This window comes from Panthera leo, chromosome A1 (assembly GCF_018350215.1).
Source record: "Panthera leo isolate Ple1 chromosome A1, P.leo_Ple1_pat1.1, whole genome shotgun sequence".
In the NCBI taxonomy this organism is placed as follows: domain Eukaryota; kingdom Metazoa; phylum Chordata; class Mammalia; order Carnivora; family Felidae; genus Panthera; species Panthera leo.
Window position 1 is genome coordinate 24850549 of NC_056679.1, and position 11952 is coordinate 24862500.

An 11952-nucleotide genomic window follows, 5' to 3' on the forward strand; every position below is an offset into this window, starting at 1 on the left:
TCTGCCGCGCATCTCTAGGTTTTTGACACGTTTAGCTTAAGCGCGTGAGCACGAGCAGTCAAGTGTGGAGGGCCCGTGCGTTAGGGAAGAGGGACACGTTGGATCCGTTGTAAGAGGGGTCTTTGTAGTGTGGACACGGCTCACACAGCTGCTGCACAGCCCTGGGCGAGTGCAGGTGTAAGAGGGTAAGAAGGGTGGGTCAGGGAAGCTTGAGAGGAACGCGCACTGCTTTGAGACTTGCTTTCGCCTTGGGAGGTTCAAGGGCAAGCGGGGCCAAGGCCATGCTGGTGCCGGGCTAGAAGCAGGAGACGCTCCAGGTGGGTCGGCCGGGTAGAGAGGCAGGTGGCTCCGGGCACAGAACTTGGGGGCTTCAGGTACAGCTGAATCCAGGAGCTTGAGTGAGGCCATGAGGGTCTTCTCTTCCTCTCCTTCACAATCTCTCCAGGGCCTCACCCCCCATCCGGCCATCTGAGGTCTCGCCCTTTCCACTTGTCTTTGTCCTGCACGCAGCTCTCCCCGGTTGCAGGAGGGAGGTCTTCAGAAGCCCCGTAGAACTTAGCTTTCCCGACGGAAAACAAACACCTCTTCCCTGAGGTCCACCGGGAGGAAGAAACGGTCTGACTTGCGCCATCTTCCCAGCACACGTGGGTCTTACCTGATCCTATTTAGGACTCATTCATTCAAAATCCCACTTCTTGAGCGTCCACACTGTATGGCAGACACCAGGCACAGCAATAAGAAGAGAGACCAAGGGAAGAAGCTGAGGGGCTTCAGGATGGGGTGGGGAAGGAGGAATTCCCTGCTGATGTTCTGGTGGCACTCACAGGCTAGTGTCTGAGACGGGGATTCCAAGTAGCTGTGACAGTGCCCTGGGGAGCATCAATCCAGCCATGCCTCCTTGTCGCGGACCCCCCCACACACACACAAGTCTGGAAACAAAGCTTTTTTAAACGGACAAACGAAAACTACAACGGGATACTCCCTCACACCTGCCCGAATGGCTAAAATCGGCGACGCAAGAAACAGCGGACGTTGGCGAGGACGCGGAGAACGCGTCACCCTCGTGCACTGCTCTGTTGGTGGGGGCGCAAAGGAGTGCAGCCACTCTGGAGAACAGTGTGGAGGTTCCTCCAAAAGTTAAAAAGAGAGCGACCTCACCATCCAACAGTGGCACTACTGGGTATTTACCCAAAGGATACAGAAGTACTAATTCGAAGGGATACGCACACATCGTGATATTTACAGCGGCATTATCTACAATAGCCAAATTAGAGTAACAGCTCACGTGTCCGTTGATTGATAAATGGATAAAGAAGACGTGATACACACACACACACACACACACACACTGGAATATTTCTCAGCTATAAAAAAAAGAATGAGGGGCACCTGGGTGGCTCTGTCAGTTAAGCATCTGACTTCGGCTCAGGTCATGATCTCACGGTTCATGGGTTCAAGCCCCATGTCAGGCTCTGTGCTGACAGCTCGGAGCCCGGAGCCTTCTTCCGATTCTGTGTCTCCCTCTCTCTCCGTCCCTCCCCTGCTCACATGGTCTCTCTCAAAAAATGAATAAACATTAAAAAGAATTAAAAAAAAAAAAGAGTGAAATCATGCCATTTGCAATGACATGGATGGAACTAGAGTCTTCTGCTACATAAGTCAGTCAGCGAAAGACAAGTGTTGTGTGATTTCACTCGTATGGGGAATTTAAGAAACAAAACACACAAGCAAAAAGAAAGAGAGAGCCAAAACAAGAAGCAGACTCTTCACTATATGAAGCACACCGACAGTTACCAGAGGAGAGGTGGGTGGGGGGCTGGGGAAAGTAGGTGATGGGGACTAAGCAGTGCACTCGCTGTGATGAACACCACGTGTCGTACGTAGTTGTTGCCTCACTATATTGCGCGCCAGAATCTGATATTACAGCGTAGGTTAACTAGGTGGAATTTAAATAAAAACTTGGAACAAATGGACATTTCCCCAAATGCGGGCCCTTCACCCAGCTTTTCCTCAATGGTAACACCTCACGCGGCCGAGCCCAGTTCCAGACTGGGAAGCGGATGCTAGAACGATACTATCAATTCAAGGGTTTCAGCTTTCGCCAGTTTCACCCCGCACCCGCGTGTGCCTGCACACTGCAGTCCTGGGAAACGTTAGCACATTTATAGATTTGTATAACTGCCCGTCCAATCAGGACACGGAACTATGATAACATGCTTTTGAATGTCAGTATCTTGAATGCCAATTCTCAAACAGGTCCCAGCACACGCAGAGAGAGGCCACTGGGCCCCCACTCCTCCGCTGCACCTCCCTCCTCGCCCCCCACCCAGGTCGCAACGAACACCAGGAGACTTAATAAGGAGTGGGGAGTGGAGGGGGTCATTTCCAGCAAATACTGGGAGGCACTGGCCTCCCTGTCCCTGCCTAGGCCCGAGGAGGGCTGTCAAACAGGAGAAAAAACACCGAGAACAAGGCCACAATTGCTCTGGCTTGGCACCAGGGGAGAGGGGCCTCATCCATGCCTAAGGCAGGAAAGGTGACCCCCGGTCCCACACCTGGAGGCTGGAATGCAGGAAGTCCCCACCAGCCCCTCCTGGCTGGGCTTGGGAGATACACTCAGAGCCATTAGCAATGCAGATTCCAAGTCTGCTTTTTTTCCTCCATTGTCCCCCTGTCAAATTTTCCCCAAGGGTCAAAAGACAATGTGAAAGTTGGGGCATCCTCTGGAGCTTTGGCGGAGACCCTGTAGGCTGCTAAGGGCTTTTCCCCTCCTTTCTCAAAGAAGGGAAGTTAAAACCCTAGAGGTCTTCCCTTTCGCGAAGGAAACTCGATTTCCTTCACAGTACTGACAAAGTATAATCATTTTTCCTTCACAAAAATTGGCTGCAATCTCAAGCCCAAACTAGGGCATCGCAGCCAACAGTTTAAAGAAAGCCCAGGAGGCCTTAGGTGAGAAATGACATCACGGTAGACGGGTGAACTCACGGCTGGGGCTCCAGCAGGCACTGGGCGGTCAAGGTGAGGTCCCTTCCCAGGGCCCATCCCAAGGTGTGGCCGCATCTGTTCCTGTACAGGGTAAAGCAGGCAGACACAATGGGGTGGGCCCAGAGAGCTCACACTTGGAGCCTCTCATTGGTGGCAGTTGCTGGGGACACTCTTGGCTCCGATTTTCCTCCCCTTACCCTCTGAAGAAGTGTCGGGCCTGCATCAAAGTAGTCAAGAGCCCAGCCGCGGCTCCCAGGGCCTTAAGATTTGGACACACAGGCGCCCTGTCTGGTCCCAGCCACAGCACTTTTCTAGGGCTTCTGGTCTAAGTAAGAAGCCACTTTGATTACTACCCCCCCGGGTCTGAGCCCGAACATCCTCCGTTTCCTGGAGGACCGTGCCTAAGATGGCTGAAACTTTAGCTCTCTGAATTCGTCATTACCAGCCACTAGAAAAGCCATCACCTCCATCACCCGAGGCCCCGAGGATAGGGGAGAAGTGATAAAGGGACGAGTATCTGTCCAGTCCTTATTGTATGTCACGCCCTGTGCTAGGAGCTGTGCCCGTTATACTGTGAAATTCGAATAAAGCTGCAATGGGGGCGCTCTCACCCCCATTTTCTACCCACACAAATGGAGAAGGCAGGTACCCAAGGTCTTCCAGCTAGAAAGCCAGGGAAACAGCTTGAACCTGGGCTTGAACCAGCATCCGCAAGCGGTCCACTGCTGGGCGACAGCTCCTGGTAAGCGACTTTAAGTCATCGGAGGGCAAAGGCAGGCATGGGACACAGGGAATGAGTGGGACTCCCTCAAGTCACGGCTTTCAACTTTCCTAACACTCAGGTGTGCTGCTTCCCTGAAGCCCTCGTCAGTGCGTGCACCAGCCAAGGGCAAACAGACGAGCAAACCGTCTTCTGCGCAGGCCTCAGTTCCAGCCACAGAAGCTTCTTGTCAACCTTGCTCTGTGCCCCCCACCCCCCGGTGCCGGCACCCGCCCCCCTCTCTTCCTCTAAGTGTCCAGATTCCCAGCAACCTTCAGATGTGATATATTGAACATCTCCAAAGGATATTCCCATTGACATTGAGCATGCCGCAGTGTGGAGCTCAGCAATAAAAGGGGGGGGAGCTAACAGGCATTTAAATTCTCAAATTAATGATGAGAGGTCAGAGTCTTGAGAACATCTGTTTCCAGCATTTTCAAGGGGGCCTTCAATTTGCAGGCAGCACCGAACCATGGGGTTATCAGCAGTTAACTGTGACTCCACACGGCTTCGTGACCGAGAGCTGGGAGTTGGACGTTGACTCAGCCGCGACCGTCACGGGCTTTGTTGGCACGCTCCAAGCAGCGCGTCTACTGTGGTTCAGGGTCCTGGCCCTGTGTGTAGGTTTACATGCACCTGTCTGGGAAAACCCCGGGTCTGTATTTCCCCAAGCGTAAGAGTTCTCGAACCTGAGGATTCAAGACAGAAAGCCTTGGGCCAAAGAAGGGAACTTAACGCTTTCTGGCACTGCACTATCCCCTACGACGGCTTCAAACCACGCGCGGCGGTTAAGCATCTGAAATGTGATCAGTGTAAATGGAGATGTGCTTTAAGTGTAAAGTACATACTTGGGGTGCCTGGGTGGCTCAGTCGGTTAAGCGCCCGACTTCGGCTCAGGTCATGATCTCACGGTCCGTGAGTTCGAGCCCCGCGTCGGGCTCTGTGCTGACAGCTCAGAGCCCAGAGCCTGTTTCAGATTCTGTGTCTCCCTCTCTCTCTGACCCTCCCCCGTTCAAGCTCTGTCTCTGTCTCAAAAATAAATAAACGTTAAAAAAAATGTTTAAAAAAAAAAAGTGTAAAGCACATACTGGATCTCAAATATAGTGTATGAAAAAAAGTAACTCTTTAGGTTGATTACCTTGTTGAAACAACAGTGTCTTGGCTGTGTCCGGTTCAATAAAATATACCAGTAAAGTCAATTTCAATTGTTCCATTTTACTTTGGTTTTCAATGCAGCTGTTACAGCATTTAAAGTTGCATCTGTGGCTCACCTATTTCTGGAAGTCATTAGTGCTCCGGAGTTTCTGTGGCTTGATGGTTTGCTGGGGGGAGGGGCTCTTTCATGTCACCCTGATTGCAGGAGATGCTACTGATTCGTAGCAAGTTGGGCATGAGGCATGCGGTGAGGCCCCTCCACACAATTACGAAGAGCGGCTTGAGGCAACAAAATTGTTGTCCCGCGACCCGCATCATCGAGTGTCCCGACAGGTGAAAAATTGTTTCTATCGATCCGAGCCTCGACTCCACCCCACTTTACATACGAACATGAGGTTTCGGGGGTGGTTGTTTCTTCCCCTCAAACTAGAGTATCCAAGGACACAGCGACCGTGTACCTCAAGGATAGATTGCACTTTGTGTCATTGGAACATTACCAAATGTTGTTCCTCACTGTAGAAATTCACAGCACTGTTGGCAATGTCGCTCATGGTATTTAAGTTGCCAATGTAACATACAACCATCGTCACCAGGCACCGTCATTCCCCCGAGAGGTGTAATTTTCTGCCTACTGCCCTAGATCTTCTAGTGTCCTTGTGTTTTTGAGCATTTACATACGGAAATGCATAGCATTGTATTTAAATTACTTTCCCTTTGTTCCTTCTATATTACAATTATGGCTTTATATTGGTTTCTACGAATTATGTGTGCAGGCTGCATCTGATAGAATTACAAACCATCACTCAAACATGTTCATGCCCTCTCTGGACTCAGGCAGGTTGAGTCTTTGCCTCTTAACCACTTTCTCTTTCTTTAGGTTTCAGATGCAGTGGCCCATCCTCAAAACAATCACAATGTCACCTGCTCTACGCTCCCCCGCACTCTGTGTTTCCCATCACTCCATCCTTCATCCCACAGATGGTAACTGCCGTGCATTTATCATCTTCCTCTCCCTGGGCCGTGGGCCCCAGGAGCGTAGGAGCTGCGTACGTTTGGTTCGTCACTCTACGCACAGTTGTCCAACATATGGCTGAGCACTCCAGGACATGCTCAATGCTTAGTGAGTAAATGAATTAAAGGAGAGGAGGCAGAGTTGGGACCTAGGGAGGTATAGGGTGACTAGGCCCGTGGGCCAGCAGCAGGGTAGATACGGTTGGCAATTCGAGGTGAGCCCAACACGTTGGCTGTTGCTAAAATAGAGAGCCCCGAGTATGGAGAATAATGTACTTTGGAGTCAGGCAGATTTGGCTTTGAGTCCCAGTTCTGCTACTCACTACCTTGGTCATCTTAGGCAAGTTCACGGACCTCTCTGATGGAGTAATAAGGGTACTTTCCTCATTTGTTGGGGGACTTGAGAACGGCTTGGAAAGCACTTACCACAGCGTTTAGCAAATAGGAGGTCAGGAAGTGTTAGCTGCTGTCCTTATTATTGCGACCTTTTCACAGAGGCTGGATGTGGCTCTAACAGAATCCCTGGTTGCCCCAGTGTCAGTTCCCACCCCCTTCAGGGAAATCCTACAATCCAGGAGCAAAAAATAAAAATAATCTGATTTAACAATGGGCAAAGAGGGGCACCTGGGTGGCTCAGTCGGTTAAACGTCCAACTTCGGCTCAGGTCATGATCTCACGGTCTGTGAGTTTCAACCTCGTGTCAGGCTTTGTGCTGACTGCTCAGAAACTGGAGTCTGCTGCAGATTGTGGGTGTCTCTCTCTCTCTCTTGCCCCTCTCTTGCTTGTACTCTGTCTCTCTCTCTCGAAAATAAACATTAAAAAGTTTTTAAAAACAGGAGTAATAATGGGTAAAGAAACTGAATAGGTATTTCTCCAAAGAAGACATACAAATGACCAAGAGATATATGGAAAGGTGTTCAACATCACTAAACATTAAGCAAATCGCATTAAATCAAAATCACAATGGTATTACACCTCATACCGGCGGAATGGCTATTATAGAGAAAGATAACAAGTACGTTGGGGAGGTAGAGACTAGGAGACCTTTGTACATTATTAGCAGCATGGAATTTGAGGTAGCCACTGTGGAAAACAATATGGAGGTTCCTCAAAAATTTTTAAAAAGAACTACCATATGACCCAACAATCTTACTACTGGGTATATACCCAAAGGAACTCAAATCAGGATCTTGAAGAAATATCTGCACTCCAAGGTTTACGGCAGCACTATTCACAATAGCCAAGACTTGAAAGTAACCTAAACGTTCATTGAGGGATGAATGGATAAAGAAAATGCGGTATATCCATACAGTGGAATAGTATGGAGCCTTAAAAAAAGAAAGAAATCTGCTATTTGCAACAACATGGATGAACCTAGAAGGACATTATACTAAGTAAGTATGTGTCACAAAAGGACACATACTACATGATACCTCTTATATGAGGAATCTAAAATAGTCAAACTTACAGAAGCAGAGGGTAGAATGGTATTTTCCAAGGCCTGAGGAGGTGGGACAGATGGGGAGGCAGACGATACAAAGTTTCAATATGTACCAGGTTATCAAGATGAATAAATCCTAGAGACCTACTGTCCATCATAGTGCCTATAGGTAAGAATACTGTATTGTACACTCAACGGTTTGGTAAGAGAGTAGATCTGATGTTAAATACCCTTAACACACATGAATAAATTGGCTGGGAGGAAACTTGTGGAGGCAATCCATATACTTATGGTATAAGATTATGGTGATGGTTTCGTGGGTGTACACGAATCTCCAAACTCATCAGGCTGTATACATTAGTGCAGCTTCTTGTAGGTCAACTACATCTCAGTCAAATGGTTTTTAAAAAGTAAGAAGAAACCTCCCTACTGATCCCGTTTTACAATTCTTTCTTCATCCCAAGTCATTCATTTGTAGGTGTAACAGGAATCCTTGAACCGTTCATGCTGAAATGTAAGCCCATTAAGTCTGATATCACGCTCAGTGGAGGAGAGAGAATGGGTTCTCGTGCCTCCCCAGTACGGTCATCAGCATCACCTCAAGCAAAGCTGAACGATAGATCTCTGTGGCCCTTGCCCTCTCACCCTCCCCTCGTCCATCCAAGACCACTACCCCTTCCACGTGGAAGAAGGTGATCTCATGGACACACGCATACCAAGGAGAAGGGGACTAAGATTTCTCCAAAAATAATTATGTACCACATACTATATGCATATTATCTCATCCAACCATCACAAGAGCCACAAATATTCTTCTTTACACTTGACAGACCAAGAGTTTCAGAGAAGCGACGTGGGTTCTGGTTACGTAAGTGTTGAACCTCCATATGGTGGTCAGGGGACTCGAACCCAGTTCTGCTGGGCTCTGTGGTTCCTGGTCTGTCCGTGACTCGATGCTGTCTCCCTGAGAGGCAGTGGAATTGTCACGGTCCTCTACTATGGAAACAAGCGGGATTGCCTGGAGAAGCCTGGGGGCCCTCGCCAGGTAGTCTATGTGTGCAGGCTGGTACCTGAGGCTCCTCCTTCCCCAGCACAGGGGCGGAGCCAAGCTCCCCCAAGGTCTCCAGATGTGGGCAGCTGACGTTTCCAACCACGGCTATACACAGCCCGTGCCAAAGCTCAGATCATTTGATGCTCAGTCGACTGCTTTTGCCCTGAGCTTCAAGTCCACGGTCATACACACTCCACAGACAAGGAGAACATTCTCTCTGGGAGGAGGTTCTTCTGCTGGCCTGCTCACCTGTGCCTGAGGATACAGCCCAGGGCTGTCCGGGAGCCAGGGGTGCACAGCTGCTGGCTCTTCGGCCGATGGTTCCATGCTGTACCGTTGAGGTCTGCTGGAGTTCACCCGAGCCTGTTGTTATCCTCTCCTCACCATCCCTTATGTGGAGATGGCACCTTACGGTCTACTTTCCCGTATATTTCTTGCTTCACCTGCTAAGTCAGGAGTTGGCAAACTATTGCACACGGGCCAAATCCTGCTCACTGCCTCTTTTTCTTGCTGGAACACACCCAACCCCCTCCTTTCGTGTTTTGTCCATGGCTGCTTTCCCTAAAATGGCACAGTTGAATAGTGGCTGCGGAGACCATCATGGCCGACAAAGCTTAGAATACTTACTGTTTCTTTCCAAAAAAAAAAGGTTTGCCAACGTGCTCTAAAGAATGCTGGGAGGCAAATGCAATGACTATCATTTCCTAATTACAGGTTAAAAAAAAAATAGATGAAACCAAGTTGCTCAGAAAACTTCAATGGTTTCTTAAGGACACAGAACTGGTTTGCACAGCCAAACCAGAAGTCAAATTTCGTATTTAAGAGATGGGAATATTGGAAAGGTTTGCACCAGGGAGTGATTCTTTGAGAATGCCTTCTAGGCCCAGTGGTCTGGTCTTGCAGAAAAGAAAAGGAGAGGCAAGTTTCTGTTCTTTAAAACATGGTAGACAGTCAATACTTCTTAGCCCATGGGTCAAGAGAACCAGACCTGAACACAAGGCTGCAGAGTTTGAAATGCCAGCCAAAAGGTTCTGGAGAATTCAGAGTTGATACTTTACTTTGTATTTTCTAATTTTAATTTTTTTATGTTTATTTTTGAGAGAGAGAGAGAGAGAGTGAGCGCTTGAGTGGGGCAGAGAGAGGGAGACACAGAATCCAAAGCAGGCTCCAGGCTTCGAGCTGTCAGCACAGAGCCCGACGCAGGGCTCGAACCACAAACCACAAGATCGTGACCTGAGCTGAAGTTGGATGCTCAGTCGAGCCACCCAAGGGCCCCAGTTTTACTTTGTATTTTCTAATTCAAAAAGCCAGCAAAATCCATACAACCCCTAGGTATACTAGAAATAAAGGTGAGAAAGGTACATGTAGGGAAGGAAGCCATGAGTTCTTCTGGTGTATTCAGGGAAGCAGACTTTCAGAGTGTGGCTTTTCTCAAGCAAGATGCTCTTCTCCCTCTGGCCCAGCCCCTCACCACACCCAGAATTTGAATGGCAAAGGCAGCCGGGCCCAGAATCCTCTTCCCCATGCTGTCTTCAACCAAGATGTGGCTCAAGGACCGTTCTCATGTTGATCGGTGTTTATCACATAGAGACCTGGAGGCTTTTGTTTCTGATAAGAACTTATCTCCTAATGATATTTCATATTGGCCATGGATCGTCTCCTTAGAGCTCCGTCCGCAGTCACCCTGGTGAGTCTAGAACGGTCTGGGAAGGGATGGAGCAGAGACCACTGGGGCTTGTGTTCTCAGTCTTGGACATCGGGGTCTGTGGAGCTTCAAGCAGGCAAGCCTGGCAGTGTGTAGACTGAGGGGCCATTGCAGGGGAGGCAGCCCTAGTCCTGCAACAAATAGATGAAGCAGGAGTGCCTTGGAAGAGAAAAAAAGAAAAAGAAAAAGGCAGGCAAGGCCTGGGCAACCAAGTGAAGCCAACTAGGAAGGGAGAAGAGAGGAGGCTGCCCACAGGAGTCAACCCTCCTACACCCGGTGAGTGGTTTCATCTGCAAAAGACGCCTGGCTTGTGCAGGTGCAGCCATACATAACAGCTCTGAGAAGCGCCAACTTGGCTCAGAATCTTTCAGAAACAGATTTTGCAAATATATGTAATATATTAAGCTTGACTCCATCTTACCAAGATAGGTCTTTGTGTATCAGAAAGAAAGAAGCAGAGGAAAACTAAAATAAGCACCTCTGGGCTCTTTGAGCTGAGCTGCATTATTTTTTTTTTTTAATTTTTTTTAACGTTTATTTATTTTTGAGACAGAGAGAGACAGAGCATGAACAGGGGAGGGGCAGAGAGAGAGGGAGACACAGAATCTGAAACAGGCTCCAGGCTCTGAGCTGTCAGCACAGAGCCCGATGCGGGGCTCGAACTCACGGACCGTGAGATCATGACCTGAGCCGAAGTCGGACGCTTAACCGACTGAGCCACCCAGGCGCCCCTGAGCTGCATTATTAATGATCATGGCCTTGCCTGGGAGATGGCCATCCAATAGGGGTTTTAAGAAGTCATTTTGCATGAGCAGGCCAAAAGCAAAGAGCTGGCGAGAGGACGATTCGAGACCCATGTTTCTCCCTGGTGCCGGTGGTGTCTCTCTTCTCAACCAGAACCTGGAGACGGGCTTGTGTTTTCCCAGCTAGCCCCATTCTTTACTTCCGCATCAATATTTTCCATCAATTTCTTCCTAATACCCTTAAAAACCCGATGTTATCAGCTGTAGCCAAGTTCATGCAGAATTTAAGGAAATTAAACACCAGGCTTGCTGGAAGACAGGAGGGCCATGGCTCTCAAACTTTCAAGTGCCCAGAATGTTCCGGAGGGCTGGGGAACTCACAGACAACTGGCAGTCAACCCTAGTTTCAGATTTAGTAGTTTTGTGCGTAGGGCCAAAAGAATTTGCATTTCTTTTTTTAAATTTATTTTAATTGACTTATTTTTTAAATTTATTTCATTAATTTATAAATGAAGATAATTAAGAATAAATAAAGTTATTTTAATTAATTAATATATTTATTTTATTAAATTTTACATTTAATTAATTTATTTTTAATTTATTTATTATGATGTACAGGGTACATCCTGCCTGCCTGTATATTATTACTTTGAGAGACCCTCAGTGCTAAGCCAAACCCATGAACCGTGAGATCTGACCTGAGCTGAAATCAAAAGTCAGATGCTTAACCGACTGAGCCACCCAGGCACCCCCAAAAGTTTGCATTTCTAATACAGTCCCAGGTCTTGCTGATGCTGCTGGTCAGGGCGCCCCACACTGAGAACTACTGGACGATAAACCAGGAAGTTTAACAGCATAGGCTTTGGAGGCAGACTGCCTGTGAGCGGATCCTGGTCCCCTCCCTTCCCACCTCTACCTCTGTGACCAGGAGCAAATTACTCTAACACTTCGTACCTATTTCAGCAGCTACAAAATGGTGTTTTGACAAGCATTAAATGAGTTAATAATACACATAGGGGCGCCTGGGTGGCTCAGTCGGTTAAGCATCCGACTTCGGCTCAGGTCATGATCTCGCGGTCTGTGAGTTCGAGCCCCGCGTCG